A 17,791-nucleotide genomic window follows, 5' to 3' on the forward strand; every position below is an offset into this window, starting at 1 on the left:
GTTGCAGACCCTTCAAGTGTCGCTATTTTCCAGGGACACCCTTGATTTAGAGAAGTTGTCCCAGTTTCTTATTCTGTGTGGAATGTCCCACTTTTCCTTAGGATGTCTCTGTTTTCATTGGAGAAATGTTGGAGGGTATGGAGTTATCCGACCCCTGAGCTGCCTGAAGGCAATCCTGTACTGTATAGGGAAGTTTTTTCAAAAAAAGTTTAATGTTTAATTATATTTTTTATATATGTTAGAAGCTGCCCAGAGTGCCTGGGGAAACCCAGTAAAGTGTGTGTGGTATAAATAGTAAAATTATCATTATGGATTGGGGCATCCCTATTTTCATCAGAGAAATGTTGGAGGGTAGGGAGCTGGGTCTGCTGCAGTGAGAGGAAAAACTGCAACTAGCAGGATTCACTGTTACTAAACGTAGAAACTGCTTCCTTTAGCTATCCTACCGTTTGTCAAACTGGGGACAAATGAGGTAGAATAGAGGGGAGATCAGGATTGTGCCTTTTTTTTGCCAAACAGCAGTCTGTATTTTGTGTGCATCCCAGTGTGTGTAGGCCTCTGTGCAGAAGTATTTAACAATGGGCCTATATCAGGGATATAGCCTGACCTCCATTCAGCCTAATTGTTTGCCAAGAACTAATACAATTTAATCATTTTAAACATATTGGCCTATCTACGTTTATGAGACAGCAAGAAAAAAGAGAGAGAGATTCGCTTTATGTTCTGGTTGATAAAAATACGTGAGCATCTGTGGGGATTAAAGGAGTGGAAATCTTTACCTTCCCAAGTGAAAGATGTGGAAGGGAGTAAGAGAAGAGATCAAGGTGAAAACTGGGAGGAAGGATGCCTCAAATTGAGAGGTGTGATTGCCAGGCCATGTATGTAAGTTAACTGTGAAGAATCCCACATTGCCTTTGTAGAATGAAGATCTGTTTGGCCTCATATATTTCTATAGAGAGCATAAAATAAATATTTTTTATTTCTATCTTAGACTTCAGGCTCCTGACACTTTTCAGCTGTTGAGTTAAGTCAATTTATTTGTTGGGTCAATTTATTTGTATTGTTTTATTCAGAGCTGATTTTCTTTATTATACATTTACTTGGTCCTATTTTTCTTATATTTGTTGCTGTTCAGTTTATACATTGTGAGCTGCCTTTGGGACACCATCTTGTGGAAAAGTGGGATACCAATAAATGGGTAATGACAAGATTTTGATGGTGCTATTATTCAGCAATCCACTGCCCCAATTAGCCGCCTCACAACAAAATTTCTGGCTACGAGCCTATATATTATCCTGAGCTGCACCCTCACTAAACATAAGGTGGTATCTGACTTAAGTAATAGAGTAAACCCATTTAAATTTATGGATTTAAGTTAGTGATCATTACTAGCATTGGGTCTTCTAAATGACTGAAGCCCCATCTGCACTACACACTGAAAGCAGCATCATATCACTGTGAACTGTCCTTTCTGGGAACTGTAGTTTGTTAAGTGTGCTGAGAATTACCAAAAGACCCCTATTCCCCTCACAGAGCGACAATTACCAGAGTTTTCCTGAGGAAAGAGGCTGTTAAACCACTCTGAGAATTAAAGCTTCATGAGGGGAATAGGGGGTCTTCTAACAACTCTCTTACCACCCTTTATAAACTACAGTTCCCAGGATTCTTTTGACTGAAGCAATGACTGGTTGAAAGTGTTGGGACACTGCTTTAAATGAATAGCGCAGATGGGCCCAGAGTTGGATAGTAGCTGCTCGTTTTGAGTACAGTGGTACCTTGGGTTAAGTACTTAATTCGTTCCAGAGGTCCGTTCTTAACCTGAAACTGTCCTTAACCTGAAGCACCACTTTAGCTAATGGGGCCTCCTGCTGCTGCCGCACCGCTGGAGCCCAATTTCTGTTCTTATCCTGAAGTTCTTAACCTGAAGCACTATTTCTGGGTTAGCAGAGTGTGTAACCTGAAGCGTATGTAACCCGAGGTACCACTGTATAGGGTTTATGCCTCCTGACCAGCCTGCCAATACATTCTGCCGCCTGAGGCAAAGGACAAGATGGTGCCCCTCACCCTACTTCCACCTACAGAAGCGGACTGGACCAGTAGTTAAATCTGATTTCAGCACTAGCAACAGAACACTGTTCAACCATATTTGAGGGCAAAAGGTTAGCTGGGGATTCAAGACACGACTCTGTTCTCTCAACACTTTAGTGCTGCTTCTTGAGGCCTGACTCTGCCTAATAGTAGGGCCCCGACCCTCCTTACTTCACTTCCGTGTCTTTTCTGCCACTTATTCTCCCGCCACCCACCTTAAATGTTCCTCTTTCACAGTCAGTTCTGTTCTCAGCATATTTATTTCCTTCAGCCTCATTGTCTCTGCCCGCTTTCAGGACATTTTCCCATTTTCCCAGACTGCCTCTGCATGAAGTTTTGATCCCACCCAAACTGACAACATTCTTTTCTCTCACAAAAGCCGAACTGCAAACTCTTAAAGGTCTTGGAGCAAGTCAATTGAATCAAGCTCAGCTAATCAGAGTCTGAGCCTGTAGGAGAACAATACAATATAGATACCAAACGTGGTGGCTGCTGTGCAGCAGCAGTGATGTTTATCTCTCTCTTACTGGAAGGAAATGACTAAAGGTGACCCCTTTGTTTATGCATCTGTAGGCATGGGAAGGAACCATGCACAAAGTTTGGCATGGTAAAGATATCTTCAAATCCGACCTAACACCACATCCACAAAGGGATGATGGACAACAAGAAACACTAGACTAGAAATGTGAAATTTTGACAATGATATTGCACAAACATTGCATAAATGATTAAAGAACCCTCAGGAAGGCTGATTGTACATATTGTTTTTTCTGTTCATTTTACTTAAAAACTGTCTTTTTATAAAAACAATTATTTTTCCTTATATGGAGTTTATTGTGAGCTGCCTTGAACCTGTTGTGGTCAGAAAGAAATAATGAATAATCGTAAAACCTATGAATAAAATTAAAATTATAATAATACATATATAGAGAGAAGCAGGTTTGTTTTAATTTCAGGAGATATTTCTGTAAATAGTAAATAAAAAATAAAATAGATATAATCTAGTAGCAGTTATTTCTTATTTTTTATAACAGCAACAATAAATAATTAAATCTATTAAGCACCTAAAACCAAGTGGGTGGTGTAAAAAAGACTTGAATTATTTTGAATTTTAAATAAATTGATTTTTAAGGCCTGAGTAGCTTTTCACTATTTATCTTATATTGTTTTGCCAGTTATGCTTATTGAAAATTAGTTATGATTCCAACTGAATAATTTCCACATCTAAAGGACATTAATTCAGTCTTGATGCACTTTGGCAGAAGTTTCATTTAAAGGACAAGAGCGCCGAAGTCAGAAACATGTTTGTGTCTTTTTTTTTTCATGAATAGCCCATGTCTATTCTCTATGAAATTGATGTCAAAAAAGTATTATATATTTTCTGTGGGAAATAGAAGGCTGCCCTCTACTATCCTTGTCAGGTCGTCGTATCCTTTTAATCATACTTTTCATTTCAGTACATTGAAATTTCCGTTACCAAGGACAACATCATAAATAAAAGTGTTTGTGAAATTTTTACCTGCAGCTTCCTAACTTTGTGCATTAAGCATGAGACTAGCAGAGAGGTGGTCAAATGTGAAAATTTATAATCATTTATTACGTACGGCTGAAGCGAGAAGGGAATAAAAGCGTGAAGGCATACATCTATAAACTGGAGCAGAAAAGCTTAAATGAAAAGTAAAGTGAATTTCTGTGTCTTGTCATAAAGTAATGAGAAGCTAGAGCTTTTATTCATAGCAACCCAAGATGCATTTACTCTCAATCTAGCTTTAGCAGTAAATGCTCCCCTGATGTATTGCTTCGGACTTACAAAGAAATATTTGTGCTCTACATAATCGTATAGTTAGGAGAATTACTGCACGGTTGAGAAGATTCTATAAAGGTTTATAGCTGGTGATGTTACTGTAATTTAATCGCGATGTAGCTAATGTAGTACTTTAATATCATAGGTTACTTTTTTTTTATTTACCATTTATTAGTAAGTGACAGAGTCAATCATTACTACATCATAAACAAATCACAGAGAATTCTGCCGGAACCCTACAATCCCAGAATAGATGTACTGTAGCATTTTTATAGAAGCCGTTCCATAATGAGTTAACCATCAAATTATTATTTAACTGAGTAACCATGTAAGTAAGGGTTCTTGTTCTCAGTCCATTGGCCAAAGAAAACCTTGATGCGTGTTTTACTCCATGAATACAATTAGTGCTCTGCGTGGTACGAACATACCAAAACATGTCCATCCATTATCAGTAATGTGGAGAGGTGCCATCTCAGGAATATTAAGCATGCTCTGGTAAAGAGGACTTCGTGGATCCCTTTCTTTTAGCATTTTGATGTGTTTTGTCAACACAGCCAATATGCTGCCTCGGTGCTAGCTGATACCCTTTTTTTAAAGCAAGGAGTAGAAAATGTACTTGAAATGTCATGGGCACTGCATTCTCTATTAGGGTGTCTTATGATGCCCCTAATACTGTCATTGACCTATCCAACATAGGGACCATGCATCTGATAATATAAACTGGTACCTATTGAAATATGGACCCAGATCCATTGTGGAATATCACTTTTTAAAAAATGTACCTTTGCCATGGACACGGTTTAGGGCAGGAGTGTCAGCCCCAGTTGTGGGGTCTGAACAGCCTTCACCATCCAATTTTTTTTCTGCCCCCCCCCCCCCCATTTGTCAGTAATAGACACATGGTGGGTATGCAAATCATCCCTTGGCAATCATCAGATTGATAATTTGATGAGTTGGTGGGGGTGATAATCCCCCTTTGGATAATCTGCATGGATAAGATGTGGAGGGGGCTTTGTGTCCTGTGTGTGTGCATGGATGAGACTGTGCACATGAGAGTGTGGGTTGGCTGCACCCCACTTTTGGCCCCAGCCACCGCTAGCATGTGGGTACTGTAGTCAAGGAAGAATGCAATTGCCAGTTTGGAGGAATGATCAGTGGTGAAGGGAAAGAAATAAGATTGAACTGTGAGGAGTCTCCTAACAATCATCAACACCCTTAACAAACTACAGTTCCCATGGGTTGTTGGGGAAAGTCATGACTGTGAAAGTGGTATAAAGGTAAAGGGACCCCTGACCGTTAGGTCCAGTCATGGCCGACTCTGGGGTAGCGGTGCTCATCTCGCTTTATTGGCCGAGGGAGCCAGCATACAGCTTCCGGGTCATGTGGCCAGCATGACTAAGCCGCTTCTGGCGAACCAGAGCAGCGCACGGAAACACTGTTTACCTCCCTGCCGGAGCGGTACCTATTTATCTACTTGCACTTTGACGTGCTTTCGAACTGCTAGGTTGTCAGGAGGTGAAAGTGGTATGATAGTGCTTTAAATGTATGGTGTGGATGTAACCTAACAATAAAGTCACATGTGATATGGGGTTATTTCATTTTAAAACAGACACATCCTGGCGGTCTTGATAGGTCTAGCGATGCTTGTAAGGGACTGTTCAACCCTTTCCCTCTACACAATTTCCCTAAGCTAAATTGCCCTCCTAAAGTTGTCATTTGTACCTCAAAGGAGCCTACAGCATAGAGTGGGAAAACATTCCAATTAATAAATTATGCATATTTGCAAATGTAATTAAAGTGGTCCAGTTACACATTTTGGTTCCGATAGGTGGTTGAGTCTTCACACAGAAAAAAATTGGGAGAGCATTCATGCACAGATGTTTCAATTTTTAATTGCAGAACACCTTGGATGCTGTCCATTTTGCTTTGTTACCATAAGTTGCTTGGTGAGTTATATTTAAATTATTGTGGTAATTTGAATATTTAATAATGGAATAAGGAGTGGAGATGGTAGGGTATGAGCAGGGGTGCTAATAAGGCTCTGAAACAAAGAATAGCAGCTACTTTTACACTTCATGTGGTATTATTTGTACATACTGTGTTTGCTGTGGTAAAGACACAAAGTGTGAAGGGAAGGTGGACATCTCCAAACCATTTAACACAGATCCCAGCCAAGTTCTACTCAGAGTAGACTCACTGAAACCAATGGACCTAAGGACTAGCATTGGCTACAAGCCTATGCGTTTACTGCATATAAATTCATTTTTTCTGGGCTTTTCACGTCTCTAGGCTCTAGCACTTCACTTCTTTATATACAGGGCATACTTGTATTTACTTCTGAGTTGAGAGGTGAGACCCAGAAAGTAGGTTAGTCTAAATATTTTGAAGGAGCAGTTCAGCTCTTTTAAGTAAAGGCAATATATTAAATGCCCATCAAAAGGAGCTGTAATGGGGAATCCTGGGCTTCTCTGTTTTTCAGTCAAGCAGATATGCCTGCTGGGGAAGAAGAATTGAGTGGGGCGGGGGAGATGATAAGATGTTATTATTTGCAGTTCTTGTAAAAGTGAAATCACCCATGCCCATCTCCTGACAACACCTTTGCACTCTTAAAAAATAATAATCAAGCACTAGTTTACTTTTTTAAAAAAACTAGTATTTATGTTAAAAATGTGATTTTTATCGCAAAGTAAAAGAAAACATTAATCTTTATATAAAAAGGGGTTCCACCCTTCTGGAAAGCTCTCTTGACTTTGCTCTGCCCCTGACAAAATGGCAGGAATAATAGACGGGGAGATAGGGGAGGAATTAAAGATGTCTCCATCTTCTCCTTATCCCTTTACTCACTAAGGTACTTGTTGTTTGCTTATATTGAGCTTTCTAATCTTGCTTTTCAATATAATGCCCAAAGTACTGTGCAATATAAGCCAACATGTAATAATTACCAAAATCAGGAAGATGATAAAACCATATAAAACAGCAAGGGGTGAGATCAGGCCAGCATCTGTACCTGGAAAGTGACTGTAGTAAATGGATGTGTTAGGGGTGGGATTTCCATGTCTGTGTCATGGCACCTGCCTCGGAGCCCAGCATCTATACCATGCATCCTGTGAGTGAATGTGAAGTTTGCCATGCACAGTACTATTAGGGCTGCTGTACGGTGACGTTTTGGGTTTTGGGTCTAAGGGAACAATGCATGTGGACATTGGCTATAATTCAACACAATATACTATGGTTTTCAGTAACATCTTTGAGGAGCAAAATTAATATCTAACATGGAAAACTTTTAATGTAGAAGATATATATTTTTAATGAATAAATATTTATGTTGAGCCTCTGTATTAGAAGTCCTGTTACCACTGCACCATAGATAGATATACCTTGGAGTGCGGTGCCTGGTCCGGAAATGATAAAATGTTTTATATCTTCATCAAAAACAACATTTGATATAATTCCCCATGATCTCAGTTGTATTATTTGTGTAAATAATGTGACAAGTATTTTCCTAATCTAAGCAGGGATTTAAATAAAATAAAATAAAATATTCCATTTGACAAATGTTAAGGCAAAGCATGCCCATACACTTGTTATGGAATAAATGAGCACAATTAATTCAATGTGCATTCGTATGAAGTATTCTCTTTCTTTGTCTATCTCCCCATGCTATACGTATATAACTGTAAGTATCTTTCAGTGTAGGAACTTATTCCTCTAATAAACAGTTTTATTAGGGTTGTTAATATTGGATGCATATGTTAAAGTGGTATTTATTTGTTCATATCAATAGTTTATTTGCTAAGGGTGAAATCTTGATTTTGTATGTTTCCTTCCTGTTTTATTTTTAGTAATTGAAAAATGTAAGCATTAACGTTATAGCTGTCAACAGCTAAGAGGCTTTCAAGTCTCTTAAACTGCCTCGTTTTTAACTGATTGGCCAATTAATGCACCAATTAGAATAAATATTGTTGCAGCCTCTCAGCTCAAGTGAACTTCTTGAGGATATCTAATAAACTTTAGACAAGAAAATAATTCCTCCTTTGAGATGACATTTTTAAAGATATTTCAAAGAACAGAAGCATGGAAATAGTTTAGAACCAACAGCATAATTCACTAGTTATTTCTTAGGAGCAGATTTCCTTGACGTGAATAAGAGTTTCTATGTAATGACTTCAGTTCAAGGGTGTCTACATAGCAGTGGGTTCTGCTGGGTTGTGTCCAGTACTTCCCACATTATGCCTTCCTTAAGAACATAAGATGGTGCTGGAGGAAACTCTTGAGAGTCCCATGGACTGCAAGAAGATCAAATGCATCCATTCTGAAGGAGATCAGCCCTGAGTGCTCACTGGAAGGACAGATCGTGAAGCTGAGGCTCCAGTACTTTGGCCACCTCATGAGAAGAGAAGACTCCCTGGAAAAGACCCTGATGTTGGGAAAGATGGAGGGCACAAGGAGAAGGGGACGACAGAGATGGTTGGACAGTGTTCTCGAAGCTACAAACATGAATCTGACCAAACTGCGGGTGGCAGTGGAAGACAGCAGTGCCTGGCGTGCTCTGGTCCATGGGGTCATGAAGAGTCGGACACGACTAAACGACTAAACAACAACAACAACAAGAACATAAGAACACCTCAGTGGATCAGACCAAAGGCCCATCTAGTTCAGTATCCTGTTCTCACTATGTTCAACTAGATACCTATAGGAAACCCACAAGCAGGACCCGAATATAATAATAATAATAATAATAATAATAATAATAATAATAATAATAAATAAAATAAAATAAAATAAAATAAAATAAAATAAAATTTATTATTTATACCCCGCCAATCTGACTGAGTTTCCCCAGCCACTCTGGGCAGCTTCCAATCGAGTGTTAAAAACAATACAGCATTAAATATTAAAAACTTCCCTAAACAGGGCTGCCTTCAGATGTCTTTTAAAGATAAGATAGCTGCTTATTCCCTTCACATCTGAAGGGAGGGCGTTCCACAGGGCGGGCGCCACTACCGAGAAGGCCCTCTGTCTGGTTCCTTGTAAACTCACTTCTCGCAATGAGGGAACCACCAAAAGGCCCTCGGCGCTGGATCTCAGTGTCTGGGCTGAACGATGGGGGTGGAGACGCTCCTTCAGGTATACAGGACTGAGGCCGTTTAGGGCTTTAAAAGTCAGCACCAACATTTTGAATTGTGCTCGGAAACGTACTGGGAGCCAATGCAGATCTCTCAGGACCGGTGTTATGTGGTCCCGGCGGCCACTCCCAGTCATCAGTCTAGCTGCCGCACTTGTGATTCCTAGCAATTGATATTCAGAAGCATACTATCTTTGACAGTGGAGGCTACCCACTGTGACCAAGAGCTGCTCCACCAGAAAGTCATGAGAATCCTCCAAAGCAGCTTCTGATACAGCATCAGGGAGAGCATTCAGAAATCCATAGGAGGCTGGAAGATGTTGACTGTGTGCAAGGGGCTCTTTTATATTCCAGCCACTGAAAACCTTTGCAAAGGATAGTTCTGATTAAAGATGCCTTTTTAATCTACAATGAATATACTGTTGTTGTCAGCCAACCAGTGGCATAGCATAGGTTGCCAGAGCCCGGGGCCATGAGGAGGGTGTGGAAGGGAGGGAGACAGAGGATGCATGTGCATTCAACTGCCTTAATGGCATCCGTATCACCAAGGAGATCACAAGTGAAGATATATGGGGAAAAGAGTCATTCCATAGTCTGGAAAGGTCATTTCCTGGTTCGCATGGAGAAGCCGTTTTCAATGGAGCCCAGTGTGCTGACTGGGAATTCAGCTTTCCCTTGCCTCTATATCATGAAACCCAAGAGGACACGATCACTTCCTCCCAAGGTTCTCAGTACTTCCACTTTGTCTTCAGAGGTTTTTTAGTATCAACCATCTGAGCCAACTGAGACCATCAGAGTATTGACAATCTCATTAGGATTGGTACACATGGTTCCACTGATCTGTGCTTCAGTTCCTATTTCAAGACTAAACTCAGAAGGTGGTGCTTGGAGACTGATGCTCTATCTCATGGCTTTTGGGACCCGACATGGTTCTGTCTTGTGCAATGTGCTTTTTAGATATGGAACTGTTAGGTTAGGTTATCTGGAGGGCTGGACTGAAATGTTACCAGTCTGCAGTTTTGGCTGATAAACTACCTCTAGGCTTTTCTGCAGAGGGTGGACTTGTCTTCAGTCATCCATGCATCAGCTACATCCAGACTGGATTATTGTAACAACTGAATGCCTTTGAACAGAGCCTGGAAGGTGCAGTTGGTGTAACATGCCAATTCATTAATTGATGTGCTCTGGATTAAGTGGAACTGTTCATTTTTAATTGGTAAAATGTGGTTTTAATTTTATTATTTTATATAGTTTTAAATATATATTTATTTGTATATTTAGTCAGGAATTTTGTACACTGCCTTGTGATGGCAGCAGTGTTCTGAAAGGTGTTTTAGAAATCTATTAGTACTAAATAAAACCAAATACATAAATGTATTTAGGCTACATGTCTAGATTTTGTTTGATGCTTGAAGATCTGAACATATAACTCCAATTGTATGTCAGCTCCATTGGTTTTCTATTTGCTTTTGAGTTCAGGTGCAGTCCTGTTCAGGGTTACTCAAATGTAAGTCCCACTGAATTCAATAGCATTTACTGTGCAAATATTGTATAATTAGGCTGCAATACTCAGAAGTAAACCCCATTGGGTTCATTGGGGCTTACTCCCTGGAAAAGACTAAGCTACAAGATTGAGGACTAAGTTACCTTAGAGACTGCTTGGTCCCAGGTAGGTCAGGAATCAAGTTCACTTCAAGAGGCCTTTCCCTGGGTGCCACCTTTGAATATTTGGTATATAAATATGACATTCAGGACATTTTCTGTAGTGGTGTGATCTTATGCTCCTGCCAATGACATTGTAGTTCAACAATCTTTCCCTGGTAAGCAGTAGGAACTCAGCTATTGGGAGGTCAGGAAATTAGGTACCCCCTGCCTCATGAAATCTGCTACTGCCCACAAGTGCCCTCGAGACCATTTTTAATTACAGTGGTACCTTGGTTTACAACCATAATCTGTTCCGGAGGTCTGTTTATAAACCAAAACAGGTGGTAACCCAAGGCACGCTTTCACCAATGGGGCCTCCCAAAAAATTTTGTTTGTAATAAAAAAAATGGGTTGTAATCCAAAAAAAGGTTGCAAACCGGGACACGCACTTCTGGGTTTGACATGTTTGTAATCCAAAACTTATGCAAACCAAGGTACCACTGTAATTGCTTCCGTGATTTTTGGACTCCAAAACTGAAAGTTAATTTAGCTCTAGCTGCTGGATCTGTTAGGAGGGGGAATTTACCACTGAGAGTTGAAATTAAGGATTTATCTTGGGAGGGTGTCCCAACATTTGCTAGTGTTTGCTACCCTGGGATATATAGCAAAGAGAGTGCTATACAAATATTCTAAATAAAGTAAAATGCACCAATTCTCTCCCTACTGGAGTCTTTACTTATGTTATCTTGGCTATCACAGCTTTGGAAACCTACATTTGCCAAAATATTATGTAGTTCCTTCTGTCCTGTGCACACACAGGATTATGGTAATTCCTATTAAACTCAGCACTTTCAGCTAAATGCACAAAGGATTGGTTTGCAAGAGGCACATAACACAAAGAATTAATAACTCACTGAACTGACCACTATGTTTTTTCCCCCAAGTAGGTTTTTAAATCTTCTGCATAAAATAAACTAGCTGGTTATAAAGCTATTGCTTTGCCAGAAATCTAAGGATGTGTAAGCAGAGGCTTGAAAAGAAATAATCAAGGATGAAGTGTCTGTATAACATTATGTAAACCTACAAGGTGACATAGCATTGAAGTGATTTTTCCTTTCACTTGCAAACAAAGAAACTGGTTTGATGTTACTGCAAAATATAGGGGGTTTAACTGTAATTACTTTCCCTAAAAGTTCCTGCTGAACGTAGATATTGACATAGTTTGAGCTATTTTACAGAGTTGACAACTGCAGCTTACAAACTATTGCAGAATTTGTAATGTCACTTTAGTGAAGATAAACTCATTTTAAGAGCTATTGTTATGTTCTGTCTAATCAGGAATGACTCCAGTCAGTTGAAAGTCTGAGCTAATGCACAAGGTGCGCCTTGTGTGGAAATACCCATTGGATCAATGAAACTGATCATTGGAGGGCTATGATCCTCTAGGTACCCAGTTGCCCTATCAATACAGCTCAATATCTACCGGCTGCTAATCTACAGCAAGGCCAGGGAACTTGTGGCATTCTGGATGCCGGACTCCAACTCCAGCAAGCATAGTCAGTGGTCAGAGATGATGGGAGTTGTAGTCCAACATCATCTGGAGGTTGACAGGTTCCTTGTTCCTGTATTATGGGATCTCCAGGTTTTAAAAAGCAAATTCCCAAATGAACTCACATGCTTCAGCTGGGAAACACCCCAAGTACAAATCCTGCTATCTCTCAGCAGAGCTGAGAAAGGCCTCTCAGACTGGAACCCTGTAAGGCAAATAGTCAACTCGATAGGCTAATGATCTAGCGCAGTATATGACAACTTCCTATATGCCTATAGCTCACCGTTTTTTGAATGGCTGCATTATTGTTAGAAATTGCATTTGATAGCATTTGTCCTTCGGGGCAGTTTTGAAAAGCACAGGAGTATCTAGTACAGCATCTGAAGTAGCCAGTATGACTTGCCCTTAAACTAGCTTTAATTTACTTTTATGAAATTAATGGTTTAATTCAGTTCATGTTTACCTGAAAGCCAGAGCCATTATGTGCAATGGAACTTATATCCAGTCCTAAATATGCATAGGATTGCAGCCAGAATTATCACTTTCATTGAACATGATCATACCATGACTGCACCCCTGCTCCTGCATTGGTTGCAGCAGAATTAAGCCTACACAGCTGTATTAAGCCACAGCAAATGATCTATTCGATATCTAAAATATTGTGGACTTACTGTCTAACCAGAAATATACAAACTATGCTTAAAGCAAAACTTCAGTATAGAGTAATTCTTTCTATTAAAAGCTCAAAGTCATAAGGCTGAATGAAGTTTATAGTGTGTGTGTGTGTGTGTGTGTGTGTGTGTGTGTGTGTGTGTTTAATTAGCTATACCTTCAGTGCTGAAGAGTTTAGTCCTATATATGTTGACACATACATCACACTGTTTCCATAAGGCAAGGCTTACTGGCTAGAAAATGTGTTTAAAAGTGCCGTCTAAGCAAAAGCAATTTTGTCACTGACAACACAATTCACTGGAAATTTCCCTTATACAAGGAACATACTCTGAAATGAATGGGAAGTACAGACTAATTCAGCAGTGATGCTTAATGTTGCAATTTTACATAGCTTTACTTGGGAGGAAGCCCCAGTGAATTAGGTGGAACTTAGTAAACATGTAAAGGACTGCAGTGTAAGCCTTTCAACACCTTGATGCTAAACACATTGAGATCCATGAAATCAATGCACAGCATTATTTATATTATCTTTTGTGTAATTTGCTGGCTTTTGCAGAATCAGAGCCCGAAGGAAGCAACAAGAACAAATGGATGATGTGACAATACAATGTATATGAGAAATAATCATTGTGTTCTCTTGTCAGAATATGCTTTTGCTAAATATGCAGCTATAATTATGCCTGCAGGTGCAAAATAACAGTGTTAGATTTGAATAGGTACACTTTTCTGCAAATGTCTAAACTTTTGCAGTGTTTCCTGAGAGTAGATGCACTTTTGTAGAATATTCTTTGGATTATTTCCTCTTGATTTTGAAGTAATTGCAAAATTCTGACAACTGCAAAAAAGAAAAAAGTGCAATAATTTGAAATTGCTTCATGGAGATTTTTAACGTGTTTTACTGGCTGTCTCTTTTTTATATTTAGGAAAAGAAAATGTGTGCAGTGTTGTGTTACAGATGGCACAGATATACATACCAAAGAAAATAAAAGTGTCATATAATGGAAGAGAGCTGCTTAATCTGTAACAAGTATCTTTTCATGTACGTATTTATTTCAGAGTCTGTATATGAAAACCAGTAATGTTAAAATAATAGCCAGGAACATGGTTGAAATACATAAATTATTCCTAAAGAGAAATGATGAATAACCTGATTGAGTATTTTTAAGAACTATTATTATGCTATGCCTATGGTTAGCTAAATTTAGCACTGTTTCACACTTCTTGAAGACTTTATTCTGAAAGAGCATTGGGCAGTTATTAGGCAAAGACTCAAAATAAATTCAATTAATGTTCCTTTTTATTTTGAAATGCCCTGTTATCTGTTTATTCTAGGGAATGCTAGTTTTTCTTGATGGAAAGTCAACCATTTTGTAAAATATTTTGCATCTGTGAAATGTGTCAATCCAGAAAATCTGTTAAGCCTTTAATGTGTGATCAGGGAGAATTCCTGTACTGTATAAAAAAACTGGCTACATCGGATCCTAGTTTTGGCTTTAGAATATCTGAAATATGCATCACCAAAAATGTCAAGAACAGTTTGAATATATATATATATATATATATATATATTGCTCCTATATCTATTTTGAAATGCAGCAATGACGTGCTACAATGATGTATTTGCTAACTATTTAAAAATTGAAAGGTATATTGTTGTTTTTAAAACAACCCCAGTCCAGCATGTCTGATATTTTATAATGTATGCACTAATAATGAATTTGATATCACATGTAGTATTCTAATTGACATTCTAGGTCTTGGATGTCTTTTATGCCAAATAGTTTAGCAGTACAGGTATGGTAGGCAATGCACTCCCACGTTATCAAATAAATGCTCAAGGTACAGCTTATAATGTTGAAAAATAGAAAAATAAATTGACCTTGATGAAGTGTGTCTTCTTTTGTCTGTTCCCAGGAAAGTTTATTTCAGGTATTTCTACTGCTGAAATGATTAGAGTTAACAGCTTTTTCCCTCCATTTTATTTTACAGGGTCTCTTCATCTTCCTGATATATGGGGTGTACAACACAGAGGTAAGTCTGCTTAGAGTATCTCAAGGCTGACAGAGTGAATGAGAGAAATGACAGGTTTCTTATCTTGATAACTGAGGGACAAAGTTGGCTTTCCATACGAGTGTCCTACTGCCCTTCATGCTTGGACTAGCTTATATGCATCCCAGCTTACCATTAAACACATACACCCTGAATAAAGGGACAGACTCATTTCTCACAGACATTGACTAATATTTTACTGCTGCTTTTAAGTTTTTGAATTCCTAGTCTCTCTCTTTAACACTTGGCTACACTCGACAGTGTTAAAACTTCCCCAAATCAGGTTGCAGTTTATATGCAGTAAAAGATGGAGTTTCTCATATTGTTTAAAAGGGGGTGGGGGTGTCATTTATATTTTCATAAAGTCTAAAGTAAGAGCATTGATCAGCATGCAAATGCAGCAGGATACATTACTTGTAGCTTTTTACATATGCTATCGACTTGGGGATTTTTTTCGTTACTCCTTCATTGTTTTGTGAGAATGGCAGACAGCCTTCTGCAAGTTGATTTGATCATCTCTGTTTGCAGATAAAAGAGCAGAGTTAAACCTTTCATTGCTAATCAGCTGGAGAAGTTACTTTTGAAATGCATAAGAGATTGCATAGATTCAAGATTGCACATTTTCAGCTCCTAGATATCTTTAGGATCAAAAATTTAAATTATTTCTAATGTTATTTAACTAAAGCTGGTATATATTTTTTTTTGGGGGGGGGAATAACTTTCAGCCAAATGTAAGTCCCACTGAATTCAACAGGACTTACTCCCAACTAATATATGCATAGAAGCTTAATTGCAACCATTGCTCAGCATAACAAAAATCTGTAAGCTGTTTACATTAAAACAGTAAAAATGTAACATTCAATAAAATTTCCTAAATAGGAGATAGAAACAAAATGCAACCGTATAATACCACAAATAAAACTAACCAGTATATAAAAATAAAAATAACCCAGAACTAAAGAGTTGGAGACCAGGAAAGTTTGGGTAAATTAATATGTACTTAAGAGGTTTTTAAAGGCCATTAGTGTATTCTTATGAATTTCATGAAGGGGGGCACTGCAGAGGGTGCATACTATTACCGAGAAGGCCTGCATCTGTGTTTTCATGGAACAGCCAGCATAGTCTCCTTGGACGATCTCAAAGATTGTCTTGGTCTGTACCAGGGGATCTTGGTCGCAAGCTGTTAGGGCTTTAAATGTCAATCACAAAACTTTGCACTGGGCTGCCAGTGCAGATCTTTCAACATCAGTATAATATGTGTCAATCTGGGTGTCCTGCTAACTATAACAGCAGCTGGACTTTGCCCAGCTTTTGAACTGGGCACGGGAACACCCCACAAACTGCACATTATTGTAGTCTAATTGAGAGATTATCAATAGTATGGACAATCACAGCAAGAATATCTCTGTTCTGGAACTGGAACAGTTGACACACCAACCAAAGTTGGTAAAATTCACCTGGACGTGTAGTGGCAGCAGTGGATCTAGAAGCATCCCCCAAACTACACACCTCCTCCTTCAGAGAGAGTGCATCTTTTCACAACCCAGTTCCACACCTGGGATCTACCCATCCATAAGGTCTTGTCAGGACTCAGTAGCAATGTATTAGCTACCATCCAGCCCATGGCTATATCCAGGCATGCAAAACCTCTCCTAATCTGGATACAGCAATACAGAGAAACAGAGCTGGGTATCATCAGCATTCTGGTGCCACCCGGGCAGCTTCATATAGTTATTAAGTAGCATTTGGAATAAAATCATGCTCTGGTGCCCTGTAGTTAAATTGTCAGGAGGCACAGTCTTTCAATAGTACTCTCATGAACTGATGCCAGGAGTAGGAGCGAAACCACTACCCCTAATCACCAAATCAGAGGCAGTCAGGAGGACATTCAATAGGAGAATCAGTAGGGTTGCGTTCCCCCATCCATCTGAAGAAAATCTATCAGGGTGGCCAGAGCTGATTAGGTCCTAAAATGGGTGGAACCCAGACTGAAATGGGTCAAGATAATAAGTTTCAAGAGCTTATGCAGTTGAACCTCCAGCAACCTAGATTCTTTTTTTCAGGAGTGGTCACACCAACTCCTTCAAGGCACAGGGGAACATTCCATTACACTTAAGTGCAAAAAGTTTATTATATGTGCCATATTTAGCAGCCAGCAGTGTTATCAACTTGAACTAGAATCTCTGGATTAGATTTTGATGTCATTGCTGGTTAATGACAGAATCCAGTGCAGAAGAGTTTTATTTATTGAAGATATTTATATACTATGTTCCAGGCAGACCTCACAAAAGTGGCTTACGTTAAATTATAAGAACGATAAGTATCAATAACAATTATGCAATAAAAAATACACATGGGGAAAAGAAACATTTTTGTGTTTCTGCTGCTTCTACCCTGTGTTAAGGGCAAAATGGTGGGGACCACCATTTGCTAGATGGTGTCATCATCTCACCAAACTGTTTCTATTTCTTTTCTCCTTCCCTTGGGGCAAGCCTTCCTGTTTATAAGTAATGTGATTAAATATAGATATCTGTGCTTGAACCATAGTCAGAAATGTTGTGAGGGAGACTAAGGTTCCATGGGATGGTGTGCAGAACATGCAGAATCTGAATACAAAATATCCAGAATCTAAATACAGGTAGCCAGTAGCCTAATACTATATTCAGTTTTATAACATCAAAAACGTCATCACTGCTGTTCTGCTACTGAAGTAGACTGCTTGTGCAACAGAACTTTCCCCTCCCCTCCTCTCTTCTGCAGCCTCATGTGCACCCTAAAAATCTGCTTCAGATGGCTGTCCCTCTGGAGCAGATATTGGGGTCTCACAGAGAGAGGAAGCGTAGGTCTCGTTGCTTGAGTA

At 39.1% G+C, this 17,791-nt stretch overlaps 1 long non-coding RNA gene across 1 annotated transcript in view; it reads left to right on the forward strand.

The window, feature by feature from the left end:
• The first annotated feature begins 779 nt into the window (after positions 1-779).
• LOC310679779 overlaps positions 780-17,791 on the forward strand; it is a 32,864-nt gene continuing 15,852 nt past the window's right edge. Inside the window, exons 1-3 of the long non-coding RNA XR_014512528.1 lie at positions 780-882; positions 14,215-14,407; positions 14,872-14,913. This is a non-coding gene — a long non-coding RNA (uncharacterized lncRNA). The remainder of the gene's footprint in view (positions 883-14,214; positions 14,408-14,871; positions 14,914-17,791) is intronic.

This window comes from Podarcis tiliguerta (genome assembly GCF_965153285.1).
Source record: "Podarcis tiliguerta genome assembly, chromosome: 6".
Taxonomy (NCBI): domain Eukaryota; kingdom Metazoa; phylum Chordata; class Lepidosauria; order Squamata; family Lacertidae; genus Podarcis; species Podarcis tiliguerta.